General features: G+C 44.3%; 1 protein-coding gene across 1 annotated transcript in view; it reads right to left on the bottom strand.

Annotated features, from left to right (window-relative positions):
- The window catches only part of LOC144762793 (CD109 antigen-like), a 1,211,849-nt gene that overhangs the window by 40,925 nt on the left and 1,149,382 nt on the right, over positions 1-21,542 (bottom strand). The window lies entirely within an intron of this gene.

Below are 21,542 nucleotides of genomic sequence, written 5' to 3'. Positions count from 1 at the left end.
TGGGGGGGGGAGAAGAAGTTGTAGTTCATTCAGCTTCCTTAGGCTAGAGCAAAAAAATCAAGTAGGGGGGAATGAACAACTCTTCCTGTGTTCCCAGGGTCTATGGTAACGTGCAGGGGGTCATCATAGTAAAAGACCCTCATATGCGAACACAAGCGTCAGGCGGTATATCTTGGCTCTCCGCCATTCAGTGCCGCAACAGCATTATCATTGGGTCTTTTCCTTTATATGTTATGCTGACCTCTACATGGAGGAAGACCAACTGGAATGACAGTAGTGTAGTGTAGTTCCTATTATCCCAATAGGCTCTGCGCATTGGAATAATACCTTCAATAGTATAGACCTAGGGCAGAGGTTAACTAGGTCTTCTACTGACGATATTAGACTTAAAGTTTTGTGTTTGCCAGCTAGCTCAGAGTTCACTAGAAACTTTCTCGAATAGGCAAGGAGGATTTTAACCTCCCTGGATAGACAAGAAGGGATTTAGTTTCTGACAACCATAGAATATGACAACTTTGCTCTCCCCTAATCAAGAGTGTATCTCTAGAGTCGTGTGAAAACAAAAGACAACTTATTTTACTCAGTCAGTTCAGTGCATTCTTAGTTTCACCAGATTGTAGAGAAAAGGAAGAGACGGACGTGTTCAATAAAAGATGGTATTTATTGATCAGTCTCTTTTCTCGTACAAGAGAAATGGATCGCTACTATTGAAATACTTAGAGTTAAGTAAAGTGCATATAGTAAAAGCAGAATTATAAAATAATACTGTAAAAGCATTGATATGGTTTCTAAGCCATATGATATTTAAAATGGATAAAATAGATACATACATATATACATTGACTAATCGTACTCAACTGGTGCTTCTAACTACGCCTACCCCAGTGTACCTGACCTAAGCCTAATACGTGGGCGGGAGTAGATAAGTAGCAGTTTAAGTTAAGTTTGTTTTGCCAAGGGACTGACTCAAGAATTCTCTGCAAGGAGTTATTCAGTTCTGTACCTGAGATCTAGAATGGTGGAGGGCTGGTATCTCTTATCCCAGGTCTTGATATTCCAGCTGCCTGCGAGGGCTGCTTGGAAACGCCGGAGCTGGATTTCTCGGCAGGAGAAAGGCAGCGTCTCTCTCTCAGCGCGTCAGGAAGGCGGGGCAGCGCCTGTGGGCTTCGCTCTCCGCTGGGCTCCTCGGCAAGTCTCGCTGCTCCAATATCGTCACCACCGCGTGTGTTTGCTTAAGGCAATGTCGGTAATATTTATACCTGAAAGGTGCCGAGATTGACGTAAGGATGGACATATATACGTCAATAAGGATGTCATACGAACGGGTTCGTTCGCACATTCTTTACTGAAGTTCTCGGTGAAATCAAAACAATGGCTACGGGAATTTCCAAGGTCGCGGTAGGTTTGATTTGTTTTGAGAACTCCGTATGCCTTATCAGGGGCTGGAGGAATAGTGCTTGCCTAATTAGATGGCATGCGTTATGACCTAATCAGATAACGCGCTTCTGTGCCGTGGTGTGGCTTAATCAGATAACTGTTTTTGCACCGTTGGACGGCTGCTAGTTAATTATTACCCAAACCAGGTTCAGGAGTAGGGGGATCGATACAGTACCTATAGAAATACATCACACCCACTCCACGTAGACTATGTCCATATTTACAAATCTAGGCATAGTAAAAGCTAGTAGTGTTTGTGTATACCGTACCACCCCAAAATACATTCATATGCATTCTGAAAATTGGAATGATGAAATATATGAAACACAATTACATGTACTATATGCACTCAAGCAGTATAATAATGCTAAACATATAACGCATATTTTAAACTCAGCATGAATAAATTGTGAAAATACACATGAAATGGATCTTATATACAGAAGAAAAAGTGCGAGATCATTTCATCACAATCATAAATGTTTGTATGAATATGCTAGAGGGTAGCTAATATCTCTAGATTACCTAAAATAGAAATTTAGTTCTCTAAGAATAATGTCTACTTTAAGCAGAAGATAAGTGTCCCAAAAAATTGTAAATATTTTGGAATTGAGGGAGGTGAGAGAAAAAAATATTGTCCCATTTCACTTAAAAACTGTTGAGAAAATTCCCTTTAGCTTTATTTTTAAAGTTGAAGGCCAAATTCAAGTTTGCAGGGAACTCCGTGTGCTAGCTTGCTTAAAGTCATTCCTTCTGCTCTGGTGAAAACATCATATCATTTAGACTGTCGAAAAAACTGTCAACAGCTTCTTGCGAAAGTTCCACTAACTCGGAAAAAGTAGTTACCATGCACTCATGAGCATGATTGCCTTCATTGATGTTTTGATCAGCATAGCTGACTGAAGGTCGTACCTGATCGATGCTGCTTTCATCTCGTACTTCACTACCCCTCAATCGTAGTGGTGAAGTCTCCACGAATGCCGTCATCAGGATAGGTAGCCGCTGGGGGCAGCACAATGCATGAGCCGTTACCGGACCCAACAAGGTTTCTGCGTCCAATGGCACATCCGATTGTAGTGTCAGACAGGTGTCCAACACGCATACTTCGCCGCATAGCAAGCACCTTAATACAGGCATAACACAACGTTGCCACATTGGTCTAAATGAAAGAAACCAAGTCATGTTCAAGTCCCTTAGCCGTGCTAGTCCAAGGACTCTAGTTATGCGGTCCCGGTAGCCAATGGCTAGGATCGTTTCTTCCCTTGTCGCAGGTGTTTTGTCTGTGACATGGTTTGCCATAGCGAAATAACAGGATCAAAAATAGGATGCCTGCCACCAGTCCCAAAAGGAGAGGAAGTCCGCCAAAGATGGAATGGACAAAGTCTGGAAAAATACCCAGGATGGCTTTGAATGGGGTTAAGGCTCCCGAAAACACTGTCTTAAATACACTTGAGACACCACTGGTATCAGAAATGTTCAAGATTTCGTTCAGTATTTCTGCTAAATGTATGGGGGAAATAGTTGATAACAATGAATGAATCTCTGCCGTTGTCCTTGCAACTTGGAGATCATATGTTTCTTTTGATGACGTTAGCCTGGTCGGCGTCTGTAGGAGCACTGTTTTCATTCTGCTTAAAGTATCAATTCGAATAGAAGCCATTTTCAAATTGGGCCATAACCTTGCCTCCCTGTCTGGGGAATCGCTGGGGAACAATACTCGTTCACAGCACATGACCTTCGTAGTCACAGTTATGAGATAAGGTTTTCCGGGCAGCAAACTACAACATCTGCGATCTACTATTAGAATGTAACTCCCGTTCGAGAGTCTCCTAAAGAATAGTTCTATTTATGTTGCAGGTGTGCCTAGCTGGTGGCATGAAAGGTTATTTGAGGTCCCTTCACAGGCTCCATGCAAACTAATACCCTGACACAGAAGTGTACCGCTTAGTGACCTCGCGCAATTATTGCCACTAAGAAACACTTTCTGGCCTTTATTACTGACACAAGCATGTGTATAGGGCAAGTTCCATGTTGACTTAATGTACCCTTTACCCAACCTTTCATAAATGTAAATGTAAATGTTTGTATTTTATATAGCGCACTTCTACCCGGAGGCCTCGTAGCGCTGTATTCATACCGCTGCGGAACCCATCCTGGCTTTCCTGTGAAATGTCCACTCCTGGGCACCCCCAAGGTGAAGCCAGGCATCCACAGCGCTGCTGGGGCCGTTGTGGAGATTAAGCAAGCTATTGCCCAGAGTCACAGAGTGGGACTCATGATTAGACTAGGCACCGAGGCGAGAATTATCAGGTCCGGGGAAATTGAGCCCAAGACCCGCCGAGGCGGGAATCGAACCCTGGTCCCGGGCCAGACCTCTGCATCAGGGTGTGCCGCTCTAACCATTGACCCACACTTCTCCACATACTGGCCTGCCTGTATATATTTTTGGCAGTACTGAAACCTGAAAGTAGATATCGGAATATTAATTATCCCATGTATTATCCATTCAATGACAGGTCGTTCTGACATTGTCAATGGTAATCTTTCGAGTTTTTCAATGCTCGGGATTGTATAATCAGCACCCTTCTGTGCCATACTGATTTGTTCTGTTTTGGTTCAAAATATGGTTTACGTCTATCTCAACATCTATAGAGCTATTATTGTTCACTGTTGGCTTTGGAATAGACGGTTTGTTTAATTCTTTGATTTTGGCTAAGCCAAGACAGGTAGTTTGTTGAATAGTGTCATTCAAAAATATAATCTGTTCTGGGATCATGCAGGCTCTAAACAATGATTCTATACCTTGTACTTGCCAATCTCTTGTACCCCAAACAGTTTTTGCTTCAATATTATTGTTCCAGAAATCAAAACCAAATGTATTTATTTGCTCAAAAAATGAATCTGAATATATTAATTTTGTGTTTGTAAGCATGGTCTTCGTACCTGTCTTATTTGACAATTTGAAATAAAATGTTTCTGCATTACTCGTGTTAAACCCTGAAAAATATGAATATTTATCATAAAATGTTTTCGAGCTACCTTTTGGAGGAGTAGCACAATGTTCCCATTGGTTATAATTTAAAACATTTCTCGGTTGTGCAGATTTATGTAGATAATGGTTACCATAGTGGTTGTAGCAGAACATCTGATCATAATTAGATGAACCCTGCAAATAATCATGTTCTGTAAATTTAGCAGACATCACAAGATCAGACATCATATCATTAATACTTTCAAAGTCCCAATCATCAGCAAATGTGCTTGGTTTTACAAAGTCACTCAGTGAGGTCTTGAATTGGTGTGGATACTTCAGGATTTCAACCGGACCATAGATTTCATAATCAGTATTGTCCCATGCCACCCCCCTGATTATAGGGTTGGCTGTAAGGTTGACTGAAGAAAGTTCTCTTTTCTCGACGTGTGAAGATGTGTGTGGTTTAAGGACCAAGTTGATTTTCTGGCTTGCTGTGTCCATTTTAGCATATTTTCCTTCAATGAAATGTCCCAAGCATAGTACCATGATGAGCCAAAGTATGAGGATAAATGCACCTAAGGCCACCCAAAATTCAATCCATGGAGAAATCAGATAGGTTTCTTTCAGCTGTTGAAAATGTTCCTTAGCTTTATCTTTAAAGGTTTTTGTTGATGGCTGTTTCTTAGATTCACTCTGGTCTTCAGAGAAATCATCGAAGTTGATGAAGTAGCCGGATGCTGTTCTGTCAATTGTTCCAATTGCTTCAGGATTACTGTTTGCTTTTTGAGTGTGTTTTGTTGCATCAGCATAGTCATTTGTTACTTCATTGTAGATCGGTGTGTCTCAACTAAATGTTTTTATTTGGGTTTTTAGAGGTTTAAGTTCCATTGCTTTGTTGCATAGTCCTTGTTGTTGTTCTGTGGGCATTTCGAATGTGATTAGCCTCTTAGTTTGAACCTCTGAATTTGTAGCAAACATTGGTGTTCTACTACTTCTTGGGAGTCCACTTGGCCTACTGTTTGTTATCGGCCACATGATTGTGGTTTTACCAGGTCGATGGATACAACTCGGTTCTCCTTTTTACCAGCAAGGGGCGGTAGTACTATTGATCTTGTCCCGTTGACAGACAAGACAGGAACTGCTTTCCTGTAAGAAGGCCCAAATTCCTTCTTTACCGCGATCTTCTCTCTGACTAGATCCCCGACTTTTGGAATCCAGACAGGTCTTGCTGGGACAGGTGGTTTCTCTTCAGTGGTTGTTGGCTGTTGTTTCAACTTTATATTGCTCAGGTCTTTCCTTGTTTCGTTTAAGTCCTGCAAAATAGCCAAACGATCTTTGATATCAAAGTTTTTGTCTTTAACCACTGAAGTCTGACTGTCAAGATCTTGGATCATCATTCTAGTCCCAAACAATAGTTCGTACGGACTGAATCCCCTCAGAGAATCTCTTGGCAGGTTATTTAGACTACGTTGGACACTTATTAGATGTTTGACCCACCCAGCTCCCGAACCTAATACCTTTGCTGGTATAGATTGCTTTATGTCTTGGTTTTTTCTTTACACCATCCCGTATCCCTCAGGAAGGAAGTGAGAAGAGTCCCGCTATGCAATGCTCATTTGGTCATACCTCCCCATAAGCTTGAGTGCTAAAGGGAAAATATTGGTCTAAACGTAGCATGCTCCTAGCGTATATGCCATTATAGACTCGCAAATCTTTTCATAACAGTCCAGACGTCAGCCGAGCGCTGGGGTCTACATTATAAGTGAAAATTAGTCTTTTTATGTTAATATGACGCTTTTTTCATGCTGGTTTTATTGACTATTGTCTAGCCCTTCTGGAGTGAAACGCCATGGTAATACACCGTTTCTCTCGCCGCTGCGATCCCTGTTGCAGTCTGGGCAGTTTTTTACAAAAATGTGGTGATGCAGGCTCATGCCTGGCCACCAGTACACTGATTGTAATTCTTCCAGAGAATCTTTAAGCTTGAGGTGACTAAGACCCTCACCCATATGTGCGTCCGCTATTAACAAGCTTCTCCTGTCCGTGTTTGGAATTACTCTATCCCCCACTCCAGGGATTCGAGCAAAAGGAACGGAGTTTGCATCGATTATGTATGTATAGTTGAGTGGGTAATTGATCGGTAGCGCTGAGCAGTCGCCTTTTGATGACGTTTTTACCGCCGGCACTGTTTCACCGTCAATGTTTTTTACTGTACGCTTTTTTGTAGCTACGGAAGCCGGTTTAGTTGCTACCGCTGTGGCTGTCTCAGCCAATGAATTCCCTGCAACGTGAACGCCATCACGCTGATGACTCAGTGAATGTATCACGTGAGTCTTTGGTAGTTCTTTCTTTAAAAGAACTACATGTTCCCAAAGCGATTTTTGCTTTATTGTTGCACCTGTGTCATCTTTGTAACCGTTTACAACCCATTTCTGCAAATTGTTGTTGTATGATTTGACGCAGTAATACGCATCGGACACTATAACTGTCGGGAATTCGCGATCGGCATTATCTAGCGCCATTTTCAATGCTATTATTTCAGTCTGTTGTTCTGAATTAGTTTCTACTAAGTGTGTTTTTATTAATAGAGGTCTCAGTTTCCCTCCGCGCCATAGTTCTTTTCTAATTTCACATGTGGGGTTGTACGCTTGTTCTCCCCACCCTGGTGGTTGAGCATGGCCGTCTGTATAAATTACACAGGCGTACTGTCGTAAGGGCAGAATGTCGATTGGCAGAGGGTATTCTCTCTCATATTCTAGATATTTTAATTCTTTCAATTCTGGATCTAAATAGTATTTTACTTTGTCCGTAGCAATAGAATTTACCCATTGTATCCATTCTGGATTTAATGCTGTAGTTGGTAAATTACATGGGGTTGTTAATGCCTCAAAGGCTGATTCTGCTGTTCTGACTGTGATACGTCTACCGTCAGCTTTGTCTTTTTCTTCTACTATAGCCGTTTGAACTGCATGAACAATGTTTTCTTTAATACTGAACTTCTTTTCAGCTTCTGTGTACAAGTGTGATTTGAATGCAATTGGTACCTTTTCTCCCTCATTAGAGGTCAGGTATGTGAATCCGCATCTTCCTGGGATGACTCGAATCACAAGATTGCGTGTGTTATCACGTGTTTCTAATTTTGTTTTAATTAACATGTCTGTTTGTAAAGATCTCAACATTTCTGTGTGTTTTTGAGTCCAGTTGATTCTTTTAAAATCTGGTTTTATTAGATCATAAAGGGGTTTGACCCTTTCTGCGTAATTTATAATGTAAGTTCTTCCGAAATTCAGGAAGCCTAGAATTGATTGTAAGTTTTTTAGTGTTCTAGGTGCTTGGATTACAGCACATTTCTCTAGGAAATTGTCAGCCAGGCTTTTGCCTTCACTTGATAGTTCATATCCTAAAAATAGGACAGTTAGATGGGCAATTCTTGACTTTTTAAAGTTGAATTTGTAACCCTCTGCTGCGAACCCAAGTATTATTGTGTTCACTCTCTTCAAGTGAGTATCCAAGTCATCATCTGTTAGATAGATGTCGTCGACATAAGATAGTGCCTCGTCATCATAGGTTTGTAGTAACTCTGTTACTCTCGCTGAGAATAATCCTGGGCTGTTCTTGAACCCCTGGGGCAACCAACAGAATTTTTTTTGCGCGTCATTTATTGAGAACGCGGTCAAATATCTGCTCTCTGGTGCTATATTCTGACAAAATAATCCATTAGACATGTCTAATGTAGTTTTGTATTTTTTGCGCACTATGTTATTCATTAGTGCAGCACTATGCGAGTTTTGTACTGCAAAGGTTTTGCAACATGAGTTAAGGTGTCTGTAGTCCAAAACAAGACGATATGAATTGTTCATTTGTGAGGTGCAAGTTTCAATCACCCCCTGGTATTCAAGTTGATCTAGGATCTCTTTTACCTGTTTTTTAGCTTCTTGCTTAATTGGGTACTGCCTCTGTGCAGTAGGTTGTGATTTCAACTGGATTTTGTGAGGAGGAGAGTCCTCATCCCATCCCACATGATTTTTATATAAAGCAGGAGCTTGAGCTACTGCCCACTTTCTTGCAAGTGTATATTTTTTATGAATTGGAATATGATTTGAGAAGGCAGGCATAATTATTTCTTCGCCATGAGGGCACTCCCTGACAAACTCTGGTGGCCAGTCTTTTTCAGCTAGAAGGATGTCATAGCCCTCAGAGAGATTATCCCAAAATAGGCCCCTTATTTTTCTAGTCTTATCCCCCTCTATACGTAATGTTATTTCATATATTTTATGAGGTTTGCTAACCCTGGTATCTGCAGTTTCCACCTGAATGTATTCATTCGTGTCCACTGTCTCCAGATGATTCATAAGGACTTTGCGAGCTATGCTCACTTCTGCTGCGCTGTCTAGCATTGTCTGAGCCCATTCTCCGTTTTTCAGCTGTGTCCTCAGTATTCTCGGCATTGTTGATTACTTTAATACTGGCTACCTTCTTTTTTGGAAATTGTAATTTTTTATTCAGATGAGCAGGCTCCTTGTCTTTGGACTTGACGTGCTCTTCCCTGTGTTCTGATCGTCCTCTTCTTTCCGATTTCTGCGAGGAAGTCTGAAAAGATTGAGAGGGACGTGTATCAATTTCTCGATATCTATCAGGTTTTTTTTATATTATCCCTATTTCTAAGGTTGTATTTTTTCCCAGAGGGCTCACTTTGGGGAGACCTGCGTCCTTGGTCCGGAGATTTTTCTCTCCGCCGAGGAGACCTTCCTCTGGACTGGAATCTTTTTTCTTTAGGATTGGATTGTTTATTTCCATCCCAGCTCTTTTTTTGAGAGTTTAAATTATTTTTAATAAATACCTTTTCAGGACTTTCAATTAGTTGGGGTTTTACTGGAATTCCACCCAAACTATCTCTTCCTAGTTCCTCATAGGATTTTTCTATGATTCTGGCAATTTCAGATGGTTGGTCTGCTATATTTGTCTCTTTTAACCTCTGGCGAATTGCCACATTTGCTGCTTCCCCTTTTATATTGGCTAGTAATATTGCCGAGACCTGCTTGAAGTCTTTCAGTAATTTCATACCGAGAGTTAAAGCGGGTTCTGGACCGTATTCATCTTGAATTTGTTTTAGCACATCTGGTATTACTGACATGGATGGTACACCATGTGTTTTTGTGTAAATGGAAGCAAAGACTGTTCCCCAAGTGTCACAGTCCTCCACATGTGGTGCGATTCCCATTGGAAGACAGATAGTCAGAATCCTGTGTTTTTCAACAGGGGTGGTATCTGGAAACACCGCCTCTATTTGAGTGATTTTTTGTGCTAGCCAGAAAGGTATTTGTTCCCGTTTTGCGGGTACTTTACCTAGACAGGACTGTATGTTCTGTGGTGTAATTTTATTTGTGTTCCCCTGATGAGGGGTCAGCTGTGGAATTTTAATTGCTGGTTGGACTGTTGAAGTCCGCATTACATATTGGACTAATTGTCTATGTACTTTAATTAGCTGTTTTAGCTGTGTTAAAAGATCTGCTGCAGGCATTTCTTCAATGTCTGGATGTGGTGTGTATCCGGCTAGGACCGGCCACGTCGCTCCTGGTCTACCTAGTGGACCGAGCCTGGTGATGTGATTATTATGTTTTAGGGCGCCATTAAACAAGAGCAGGTGCTCTTGGAATTTAAGTGGTATTTCCACCTCCTCAAAAGGAATGTACTCATTCGGAGGTTCCTCTGTTTTGTAATAGTGGAAGACCTTTGTTACAGCGTTTGCTGCTGGAAAGTTTATCCATGAATAGAATACCTCTGTCTGCCGACATTCGTGTGCCTCAATTACGAATATGACTGTACCACCTCTTGGTGTCAGTCCATTTTCTATAAGTTTTAAAGTTATAGATTTTCTTATATTGACCGGGATGAGTATTATATTCGGGTCATTTTCCTGCATAGTAGTATCAGCTGCTAGGAGTTCAGCTGCTATTCTAACTGTCTCCCTTTCTTCTTCACTGTCTGTCATTTTACCGACAGGAAGGTTATTCTGTTTGTTTACAGATCAGGTTTCCACGGAAACAAAGATTAGATGCACAATATTTTGGAACAGTGTATCCTTCAACGTTGAATAAACCAAGAACCATACATAGGAGTCTCCTCCTGCGAGGTTTGGCGGATATGACCTTTCACCCACTCCAGACGTCTTTGGAGTATTATGGGAAAAAAGGGGTTCTGAGTGAAAAAGCACGACTGAGTTACTCTAATATCTTGCGTTAGTTTTATCGCCTATCCAAACGTTTGGGTGCCATGTAGTGTAGTTCCTATTATCCCAATAGGCTCTGCGCATTGGAATAATACCTTCAATAGTATAGACCTAGGGCAGAGGTTAACTAGGTCTTCTACTGACGATATTAGACTTAAAGTTTTGTGTTTGCCAGCTAGCTCAGAGTTCACTAGAAACTTTCTCGAATCGGCAAGGAGGATTTTAACCTCCCTGGATAGACAAGAAGGGATTTAGTTTCTGACAACCATAGAACATGACAACTTTGCTCTCCCCTAATCAAGAGTGTATCTCTAGAGTTGTGTGAAAACAAAAGACAACTTATTTTACTCAGTCAGTTCATTGCATTCTTAGTTTCACCAGATTGTAGAGAAAAGGATGAGACGGGCGTGTTCAATAAAAGATGGTATTTATTGATCAGTCTCTTTTCTCGTACAAGAGAAATGGATCGCTACTATTGAAATACTTAGAGTTAAGTAAAGTACATATAGTAAAAGCAGAATTATAAAATAATACTGTAAAAGCATTGATATGGTTTCTAAGCCATATGATATTTAAAATGGATAAAATAGATACATACATATATACATTGACTAATCGTACTCAACTGGTGCTTCTAACTACGCCTACCCCAGTGTACCTGACCTAAGCCTAATACGTGGACGGGAGTAGATAAGTAGCAGTTTAAGTTAAGTTTGTTTTGCCAAGGGACTGACTCAAGAATTCTCTGCAAGGAGTTATTCAGTTCTGCACCTGAGATCTAGAATGGTGGAGGGCTTGTATCTCTTATCCCAGGTCTTGATATTCCAGCTGCCCGCGAGGGCTGCTTGGAAACGCCGGAGCTGGATTTCTCGGCAGGAGAAAGGCAGCGTCTCTCTCTCAGCGCGTCAGGAAGGCGGGGCAGCGCCTGTGGGCTTCGCTCTCTGCTGGGCTCCTCGGCAAGTCTCGCTGCTCCAATCTCGTCAACACCGCGTGTGTTTGCTTAAGGCAATGTCGGTAATATTTATACCTGAAAGGTGCCGAGATTGACGTAAGGATGGACATATATACGTCAATAAGGATGTCATACGAACGGGTTCGTTCGCACATTCTTTACTGAAGTTCTCGGTGAAATCAAAACAATGGCTACGGGAATTTCCCAGGTCGCAGTAGGTTTGATTTGTTTTGAGAACTCCGTATGCCTTATCAGGGGCTGGAGGAATAGTGCTTGCCTAATTAGATGGCATGCGTTATGACCTAATCAGATAACGCGCTTCTGTGCCGTGGTGTGGCTTAATCAGATAACGGTTTTTGCACCGTTGGACGGCTGCTAGTTAATTATTACCCAAACCAGGTTCAGGAGTAGGGGGATCGATACAGTACCTATAGAAATACATCACAGTAGTGGCCAGGAATAAAAAAGAGGGCGTATTAGTGCTCAAGTGGGTGTGGTATAAAATTCTTTACATCCAGTCTCTAGTGTTTTTATTCTGTGGATGACTGGTACAGGGAGCTAAAAACAAAGACTTGCGTTTTTAGGCCTAAATACTAGCCTATCGCACTAGTGAGAGCGGTCAACATGTTTCAGCCTCCTGGCTTTCGTCAGGACCAGATGATAGGAGTAAATATTGGCTCTCAAGTGAAAGAATGGTGTACTCACCACCTTAATGTTTTTTGAAGATAGATAAATTGTATCTGTATCTTAGTGCAAAGTGTTTATGGCGGCATCGAGGGATACGGCCAGCTCAGCAGACCTGTTGTGGTGCTGCTGTTACGTGGACTTGTTCTGACTCTGAATTCCTCGGGTGTATAGTATAGCGCACATGCAATATGGGAGTATAGCATACATGGACTACTCAAAAAGTTAGGAAAAATGAATAATTTCTCCTTTTTAACACCTGCGTTGAAGAGGTGCTTCTGTTTACACAAAGGACTGTCTATCATTTGTAGTGGATAAGGCCTTTCACCTAATCTCATGGGTGGTTGCATGGGAATGCCCATGTGCCAGCCTTAGAACACCCCTGTGATGTAAAACAGTGCTAGAATTACTTTGCGTTTCTTTAGGACTCATTTTCAACAAAAATAAAGCTTTGCACTGGCACGTAAATCCCAAGTCAACAGTTTGAGACATTTAGTGTCACATTTGTGCCGCAAACCTGGGCAACCTGTTAGTAAATATGCCCCTAGCTACTGAATCTTTGACCCTAAATTGGACTCCCAGTCCTTTTTGACTGCAGGGGCTAGTTCTGTACTAAGAGAACATCCTTTCAATCTGCCTTTAATGACAAATGTACACAAATCAATAAAACAATAAAACATGGCAAATGCAATACCGCTCCAACACTCAGCATGCACACGTTTCAAGCATATATTGATTGCAAGCGAAGTTCTATACTGTAGTTGGGTAGAGGACAACAGGTTATGGGTTTTACAATAGAAGTCTGTGTGCTTAACCTGAAAACTCATTTATTTTGGAATAATACAAATTCACCAACCCTACTTTTTTTCTATCTTCCACATGAACTGTTGTTGGATGGCGACTCGAGTTTTTAGGTTTTGCCTGCAAGTGCGCACGCACGTAGTGCGCATGCGCTAAAAAACCTTTTGAGTTCTATGTCGGATCGATGACCCGCCTCTGTCTCTCATTGGCTAGCTCCATAAATGGAGGCTAGCCATTGGGAGACAGAGGCTGTCAATCACGCTTTCTAGGGGAAAACGCGATTCGGGGGCGTTTTTCGGGCTTTTTTTAAGTCCCGCCCCTTTGTCCCGGGCCGCGCTGTGATTGGCTGCAGGCCCGGGACACCCCAGTGATGTCATTTCCCGGGCTGCGCTGTGATTGGCTGCCGGCCCGGGACACCCCGTGACGTCAGCCAATCACAGCATGGCCCGAAGTCCCGCCCCCCCCCCCGCAGCCCGGGAGACAGGAGAACAACCATGGCGGGCGCTCTGCCGGGCTCCCGTGAGCTGAGGGAGCCCGGCGGCATCAGAGGCGGGAGAGCCCTGCAGCACCACCACGCCGCCCGCAGTGAGTAGTGCCTCGGCTAATCGGTGTTTTTTTAGGGTTGGACCCTTTTGTCTGTGAGCAGGGATTGAAGCAGAAACAACGCCAGCAAAGGGCGACAACGGCGCTGATTTTTCTATTTAGTGACGGCAGCGAGTTAGGTGCAAGGTGAATAGGGGCGGACATTATATAACATTTATGAGAAGGGGCGAGGGCGCCCCATTACTTGTGCAGCTGTGGCACCGGGGCCCAGGGGGGTTGCGAGGAGCCCACTTCACTCCAGCTGGGGGTTGCGGGCTCCTTGCACGTCCTTGCACCCTTGCTGGATGGGGAGGAGGACGGCTGATGGGTGAGCATGGCTCAGAAATGCATCTCTACTGGGAGAGAGACGGGCCGGCGGGGAGAGGCAAGGAAAGCAGCAACTTGTTGGGTGACAAAGATAAGCAGATCATAGTGAGTGGGAGGGAGGCGAATGGATATTATGAGAGAGAAGGGACGAGTGCGCGGAGAGAGGACAGGCTGAGGCTGCCGAAAGCAAAACGCGACCCAGTGAGAGGAGCAGGAAGGAGATAGATGAGCGGAAAAAAGAGAGAGCAGGGACTGATGAGAGAGAGGGGACCAGCTGAGGAGAAAGAGAGGAGGGACAAACGAGGGACGGAGATTATGGGCTGGTGTGAAGGAGAGCAGTGTGCAGGCACTGTTGACAGACGGACAGATATTAACGAGGGAGAGAGGGTAGACGGACGAAACGGAGAGGAGGGTCGAATTTGGGGGGTGGGCGGCGAGAGCAGACTGGCGAATGGAGAACTACAACTAGAGTTGAGAGAGAGGCCCAATGATGAAAAACGGAGCCTGGACTAGTGGGGAGAGGCGGGTGAAAAGGTGAGCAGAGGACCAGTGAGTGGAGCGGGGACGGCCTGCTGAGAGAAGCGCAGCCAGGAGGCAGTGTGGGAGCGGGGACAGACGGATGAATTGCAGAGCGGATACCAACGAGGGAGAGGCAGGACAGACGGATGCGAGTGAAAGCAGGGGGCCGGGGGGGGGGGTCGAATGGTGAATGGATACAAAATACCAGCGTGGGGAGAGTGGCAGACGGGGGAAAGGTTCACGGGAGCTAGTGAGCAGGAGAGGGCACGGTGAAGAAGAAGAGCGCGGGGAGAGTAGATATGCGGATGAAAGGAGGAACGAGCAGGGAACACTGACAGGAGAGTAGACTGACTGACTGGGGACAGACTGGTTAAAAGAGAGCAGGAGCTAGTGAGTGAGAGGCGACAGGCGGGAGGCAGAGCGGGGATGTGTGAGCGGAGAGTGGTCGGCTGGTGAAAGGAGAGGACAAACTAGTAGGGCAGTTGCGGGCAGATGAGTGAAAGAGAGCACGGACTAATAAGAGAGGGGGAGGGCAGACGTATAAACGGGGTGCAGAGACGAATGAGCAAGAGATAGATTTTGGACTGATAAAAAGGACAGTAGGAAGAGATAAAGGAGTGAGAATATGGATGAAATGGGGAGCAGGTACTAATGAGGGAGATGGGACGGGCGAAGATGAATGAACAGGTGTAAAGGACAGCAGGGGCCAGTGAGGAAAGACTGAGGACAGGGAGAGGGCGAACTCATGAGAAAAGAAAGGTGAGCTATGGCTGGGAGTAGAAACGGTGGTGATGCTCAGCTCGAGTTATGGCACACACTGGATGCTGGTGTAACGCAGGCCCCGGCAGCCCCAGCGACGCGATGGAGGGGGTGGGATATCCACTGAGAGTGCCCCTACGTGTCAGGGGCCCTCCATCAGTCCTCCGTGTGCCCCTGTTGCCTGCTTGTGCCTCAGTGTGCCCCTGTTGCCTGCTTGTGCCTCAGTGTGCCCCTGTTGCCTGCTTGTGCCTCAGTGTGCCCCTATTGCCTGCTTGTGCCTCCGTGTGCCCCTGTTGCCTGCTTGTGCCTCCGTGTGCCCCTCTTGCCTGCTTGTGCCTCCGTGTGCCCCTGTTGCCTGCTTGTGCCTCCATGTGCCCCTTTTGCCTGCTTGTGCCTCCGTGTGCCCCTGTTGCCTGCTTGTGCCTTTGTGTGCCCCTGTTGCCTGATTGTGCCTCCATGTGCCCCTGTTGCCTGCTTGTGGCTCCGTGTGCCCCTGTTGCCTGCTTGTGCCTGCTTGTGCCCCTGTTGCCTGCTTGTGCCTCCGTGTGCCCCTGTTGCCTGCTTGTGCCTCCGTGTGCCCCTGTTGCCTGCTTGTGCTGTGTGGGTGTGTGTGGAGGGCTCTGTGTGGGTGTGTGTGGGGTGCTTTGTGTGGCTGTGTGTGTGGGGGGCTTTGTGTGGCTGTGTGTGTGGGGGGCTCTGTGTGGCTGTGTGTGTGGGGGGCTCTGTGTGGGTGTGTGTGTGGGGAGGCTCTGTGTGTGTGTTTGTGTGTGTCATTTGCGAGAGATAAAGCTAGTGGCATTGTAAATGACAATGCCATTTATTTATGTTAAAAAAAACATAAATAAAAATAATGTCAAGAGCAATGCCAATAGCTCTAACTTTAACAAAGGCAAACCCATTGCATTGTAAATGCTTGTTTAGATAGGCAGATAGGTGACATCATTGTTATTTCTACTGTTGAACCAGGGGCTTTGCCCAAGAGAACACCTGTGCCCAATAAAGCAAACAGGTAAGTTTCAGGATTGTGACTGGTCTGATATTCAAATAAGTTATCTATCATCCCTTCCTTTTCACCCGAGCTGGAGATGATAAACAGAAAGGAACTTTCTCGGTTTTCCTTACTCCTCTTCAGTTAGTCCTGACATCCTTGGCATGGTATTCTCCCAACATTGACTACGAGCTTGGCGGTATGGGAGTGCGTGGTTGAGTTACCGCGTGAAGGTTTCTGGATAGCGATGAACCTATAGGCAACGAATGTGCTGTTTGAAAGGGATCAAAAGTATAAAGGATATACACCCTAACGACTAAGTGTGAGCTGGTACGTGGGCCCATGGCTCCCACTAGTCATTCTTGATTTATTGATAGACGTCCAGGGAGGTGATTGCTTACCTCGGTTGCCCTGACAAATTTACTGCTAATATATAAAAGGCAATGAAACATGTTGGCTGTCCTTGAAGTGGTTCACAACATGTCGTGTTTTTATTGGTGGGCAAACTCACATTTCGGCTTAAAAAATTATAAACATGTATGTGAGTTTAGCTCAATTTTATTAGAGACTTCTCTTGTCTCGTTTTTCACGGGGTCTTTTCTTAATGTTTTGTCTCTACACCTTTCTTTCACTGGACACACCCTTTTTTCTATATGAGAAAGTTATCGATGATGACAAGAACCAGGGCAAGCTGGTGAGAACCTGCCAGTAGCTCCTCTGGTAGTGCGCACATGAGATACTTTCTCATTTCTCTACACATTTTTTCTTTGTGATACACTTAATTAGAATGGGTATGTCGTATGTTGAGTGACTTGACTGACTACTCTCTTTTCCGTTCTTCTTTTAAAATATTAATCAAATGGGCACAGAGGATTAGGTCAGACAGTGAAAATGAGCATCTGAGTTTGGGTGAAGATTAGAATATCCCCCTCTACCAATCCTATATATAAAAATGTATGAGGGTGTTTGGTGTTTGAAGGTATGGGAGTGCGACTGTCATGCCATCAACCCACCAAACCTGTATGCGCTCTGACCGCCAGATTACGACTTGTTTTTTTCACTGGCGGGGGGTTCTTTGGCAGTCCCACGGTGATGCCTCTGAAATAGGAACCACAATGGGAACATCAAAGGCAGTACCTGCACGGAATGGACAAGTGCAGTTCATGCCGTACAATATGAAATACACACTGCAATGGGAAGATCAAAGGCAATACTTGCACGGCATGGACTAGTGTAGTTCATGCTGTGCATGCACTTCATGGCTCTGAGACACAGTTTTCATGGAGTAGGAAATGCTATGAAAACTGTGGCACAGAAGAAACTCATAATATGCTTGGCAGGACCGCGACGGTCCCGCCAAGCATATTGCGGCCTCAAGACCGACGTACCATCACCAGGGATCTCTGATACCTGGCGATTGCCGCAGTGCAATGGCAGGCCGACCGCCCTAATTGTAATTGTGTGGTCGGACGGCTGCCGCTGTGAGTTTTCCTGAATTTGTTTTTGTTAGCTTGTGCACTTTAACACTGCCAACCGGCGATGAAGGGCTTGTGCTTTCCCCCCAAAACATGGTAAAATTAGCTCACACCTCAGTGGCACATTTAATTTACTTATAAGTCTCTAGTATATGGTACTACATGTACCCAGGGACTGAAAATTAAATTCTACTAGTGGGCCTGCAGCATTCATTTTGCTATTGCAGCCTGTAGTGCAGTTTTAAAACCTCTAAGGTAGGCCCTAAAAGCCCATAGACTTACAAAGTAAAAATAAGACATGTGGGTATAGCTTTTACACGTCCCGGTAGTGAAAAACACCTAAAGACATTTTTTACTAGTGCAAGGCCTATCTCTCCCATTGCCTAACAATGGGTTACCTTATTACATATAATAAGTTCTAAAGTTCTAACTTTAGATTAGGAGCAGATTGAAAGATACTGTTCAGACTCAAATGAACTGTTATTTAAAATCCCCTTTACTTTTAGAAAATTAGCTTCTTCTTGTCCTAACCATTTGTTTCTTTTGGTGTTGTCCTGGGTCACATGACTGTGAATGGCACTGCTGTTGGGGTTTGTGTATTCCTCCCAGTGACACAAAGGGGACTATGTGTAAACATGATGGGCCCTACTGTCAGAATAGCTGAGGTTGGAGCTGTGCCCTGCCCCACTTGCACATCAAAGGGCTTGCCTCCAGTACACAAAAAGGAACCTGACACCAGCTTATTATCACCCCAGACAAAGTGGAGTCTTGACAAGAGAAGGGAAGAACTTTCCAGAACCAGATGCGGAGGTAGACAGAGTGTCCCACCCACACACAAAGGCTGGCACTAGTTATTAATATTGGGCCTCTAGAGCCACACTTCAGAATACCCCAGTCTAACTGTGGAAGTTAACCCCTTAATTGCTGCCGTCGGCCAACGGTCGTCACGGCCACTACCTCCCCAGTGCTGCGCACGACCGTTGGACGTCCATTCAGCACTAGTTCCAATGGACAGCGCAGCACTGGGGAGGTCTATTTACAACGCTTTAAAGGGGTTAAAGAAGAAGGACTGCCCTGATGCTTGAAGGACTGACTTGATGTCTGAGATGGAAGGCTAGATCTGCTTGCTTTCATCCCAGGCTAACCAGAGTGACTCCAAGGTTGGTCGACCTCCTGTGTGAGCTACAGAGACATAAAAAGCTTCAGAGGCTTCCTGCAGCTGACAAGATGACCTGCTGCACTGGGCCCATCTGGATCTGCAACTCAAAGTGACTATGCCTTGCTGCTGGCTACTGTTGGAGTGAATCCCTTATCACCAAGTAGTGCCTCACCAGGCCCTAGACCTTTGGATGGCATCAGAGTGAACTACTCCCAGCCTAACTGTGGCTACCATCAAATTTGAAGCAGTGCAATGCAGCCAATGCAAGACCTCACATCATAGCACCTCACAGCTCCTGATCAACAGCTTCATAGGAACTAATGCAGAATGAAGCAATTCAACGCAGGACCTCGCATCGCAGCCCTCACAGCTCCTGATCGGTAGAAATATAGTGTGACGCAAGCTCGCCTCAGTGCTTTGCTTTGCATCAAGGACTTAAGCTACAGCTCTCAGTGGGAAAAACCTGGTCCTGGTATATAGCCCACACTTCATCATGGTCAGACTAAACTTGTGACTTTGTCTCGGTCCATCATTACCAGATAACCACTGTTGGTTCTTTGTGCTTCTTGGTGTTATTTTTGCTTCATACTTTAAAAGTCAATATCTCTGCTCCGACTGATTAGATTTTTGCTGTTCTGGTATCATTTTATTCATTAAAATGTACTCTATGTTTCTAAAGTGGTTTGGAGTGTGTCATATGTTTTTACTTTCTTAGTGTTTGCATGCTACATAAACTTTACACATTTCCTCCAAGTTGAACCAGGCTACTTTGTGCCAAGCTACCAGAGGGTTAAGCAGGGGTTAATTTTGTGACTTTAATAGTTCCCCCTGACAAAGATTGTGGTTGTTGCCTGAGTGGGGCTTTCACCCCCTCAACCAATAACCCAGTCTCTTACACTACTCTAGTGCCAACTCTCTTTAATCTTTAAGGCCTCCTACTTTCATGAAGTTATCATTGCCAATGTTGTATGTAAATGTAAATGTACAGGAATTTATATAGCGCAAATCACCAAGCGGTTTCTAAGCGCTTGCTTAGGGAACCCGTCCTGGTATTCCCCTGTGAGATAACCCCAGTAGGGTATCCGCAAGGTGAAAGCCAGGCATCCCGCCGCGAGGGGCCGTTGTGGAGATTAAGCAAGCTATTGCCCAGAGTCGCAGAGTGTGAACCCGTGAATCGAGTAGGCACCGGAGCGAGAATTGTCGAGTCCATGGACATTTTAGGACTCAAGACCCCCGCCGAGCCGGGAATTGAACCCTGGTCCCCGGCTGACCTCTGCTTCCAGGTCTGCCTCCTCTAACCAGTGAGCCACACTTCTCCAATATAATTAAACGGTTCCTCTGATTTCTATACATCAGTCCTTCAGGATTTAAGATATTCCCTCAAATTCTGCAGTGCCTTTTAATAAGTATTTTATGGCTTCAACCTCATTCCCATTTCTTCTGCCTTTGAGAATATCCTTTCTGGATTCTTCACTGGTGCCTTGCCATGGGGGGCATGACCCAAAAAAGACTATGGTTCTGGGAGATCGTGACTTTCTCCTGGGTGTTCCAGTATTGTTGTTGGTGGTGTCATTTGTCAAGTTAGGAAAAAATGTTTTTAGTTAAATCTGGTGAACAAATTATGTTAATTTGCAATGGATTGTGAATTAGTCCTGCCCATGGGTAGGATTAAAACCTAGCCTTTTACGCAAAAACCTTGACAGGTTCTCAGAGGTGGATTTGAGAAACCACCAATTTGATGATGTGCTTGTCTCATGTTTCCCAAGCTTCTCGTCTGCATCCTCTGGGGCATTTCCTCCCAGTCGCAATGGGGCTCTTTTCTTTCCCCTAAATTTTCCTCGCCTTTGTCCTGAAGAAAGGGACATGTTGTGGAACTGGGACATGAGTAGGGATGTGGGGATCCATTTCAAGAGAACTTACCCTTGTAACAGTTCCACAGGCCACACAGAAGTGGATTAGTCTCCTAGATTCTGAAAAACAAGCCGATAGCCGTGTTTCAAAAATCAAAGAACGAGAATACCTGTTCCACCCTATCAAGAAATCCAGAAAGGGGGCCAGAAACAACAGCAGGAAGGCAGTCCAGGTGAAACATGTCCAACATGAGCCTGATTTGCCTTATTTGTGTGACCAGCTATAATACCAGATCTAACTAAATCAAAAAGATTATTAATAGAAACTGATGCATTCTCAATTCAGGGAAGCTTACCCTGAACATAAAAAACTTTTCCCAGAAAATAGGCAAGATTATCAAAGAAATACTGGTCCATCAGAGGCCCAGCAACATACCTCTAGTAATAGCATTTAACACATTCCGAGGCACAGCACCAGTAACCAGACACTACAATTGTAGTGTAAGCATTCTTACCCAAACAGTGGAGTTAGGATTACATCACAATTGGAAATTGAGATGTCCATCAACTGCAAATCTCAAATTGTAATGTATATGAGCACATGCCCATGTCTACCGATATGTACAGGGATGACATGTCGTAAAATGAAAATACATATTTATGAACATCAGAGTAACATTCTATGTAAGAAAACTTCCACAGGCATAAGTACGTCATAGATATGGACCATTCAGAAGCCAGACCTTACGTAATGAGTAAAAAGATCTACTTACATCCCTGGACACCTCCTAGACCCTATTTTCACC

Source organism: Lissotriton helveticus, chromosome 6, assembly GCF_964261635.1.
Source record: "Lissotriton helveticus chromosome 6, aLisHel1.1, whole genome shotgun sequence".
NCBI lineage: Eukaryota > Metazoa > Chordata > Amphibia > Caudata > Salamandridae > Lissotriton > Lissotriton helveticus.
The sequence above is the reverse complement of the archived record's forward strand: the minus strand, read 5'-3'. Positions and strand labels throughout refer to the sequence as shown.